Below are 1,222 nucleotides of genomic sequence, written 5' to 3'. Positions count from 1 at the left end.
CTCTTTTTCTCTGGTCTTAATGTGCTGACTAAAATCTCCAGCACAATGTTGAAAAGAAGTGATGATAGGATGCTTAGACAACATGGGTCCTCGTTTTCATCTATATTTTGGCCTAGTAATTTTTTGTTATCTTGTTAGTTCTTCTTTACTGTTAAGAAAATTCTAAAATATTTTATCCAGCATTTTTATTTGTTGTCTGTAGAAGAATTGGTCTAAATAACATAGCCTATCATATTCCTGAAAAACCTGAAACATGCTTTGTTTTATTCTAATCTCTTAACTTAGCTTCTTCCATTTATCTTTGCTGTCATTGATTTAAGTCACCATTATTTTTTTCTGACCTATTATAATAATTTTCTATCTGTCCCTCTCCTTCAATTAATTTTCAATCCTGCTGTCGGAGGACTTTTCTAAAATACAGACTTGATCATGTTTCTCCCTAAATGTTTTCAATATTTCATGCTTTTATCTTTCTCTAGACATTCCTGCAATGCCTTTCTGTCTGTGGTTTACCTGTTGAACTATTTGTTCTTCAAGTTTCAGCTCAAATAATTATCTCTTTTCTGAAGACTCCCTATAGCCTTCTGTATGAGCTGAATTATGTTTCCCCAAGATTCATATGTTGAAGTCCTAATCCCTAATATCTCAGAATGTGACTGTATTTAGAGATAAGATCTTTAACGAGGAGATAAAGTTAAAATGAGGCCATTAGAGTGGACTGTAATCCAATCTGACTGGAATCCTTATTAGAAAAGGAGATTAGCACACATGGAGAGCCCCCAGGTATGCAAGTACACAGAGAAGAGACCATGTGAGGGCACAGTGAGAAGCAGCTATTTGAAAGCCAATGAGAGAGGCCTCAGGAAATGCCAAATCTGACAAACCTGATCTTGAACTTATTAATATTAACTTATTAAATTTGTTTAAGCACCCCCGTCTGTGGTATTTTGCTATGGAAGCCCTATAATAATAATATACCTCACTCCTTCCAACCTAGAAAATTAGATACTCCCCATTCATACTTCCTTAGAGCCTTTTACACAGCTCCGTGGTGGCTTTATCACCTAATATTTTCTTTGTTTTACATGCCTGACTCACCACTGTTTCTGAAAATTCAAGTTTCTTGAAAAAACATGATTTGAATGAATAACTATTTCTCTAAATGAGAGATAAGAGGAGGATTACCCTTTGGGGAACCAATGGAAATATTCATAGATTGCAG

This window comes from Pteropus alecto, unplaced genomic scaffold (genome assembly GCF_000325575.1).
Source record: "Pteropus alecto unplaced genomic scaffold, ASM32557v1 scaffold3, whole genome shotgun sequence".
NCBI classification, from domain to species: Eukaryota; Metazoa; Chordata; class Mammalia; order Chiroptera; family Pteropodidae; genus Pteropus; species Pteropus alecto.
The sequence above is the reverse complement of the archived record's forward strand: the minus strand, read 5'-3'. Positions refer to the sequence as shown.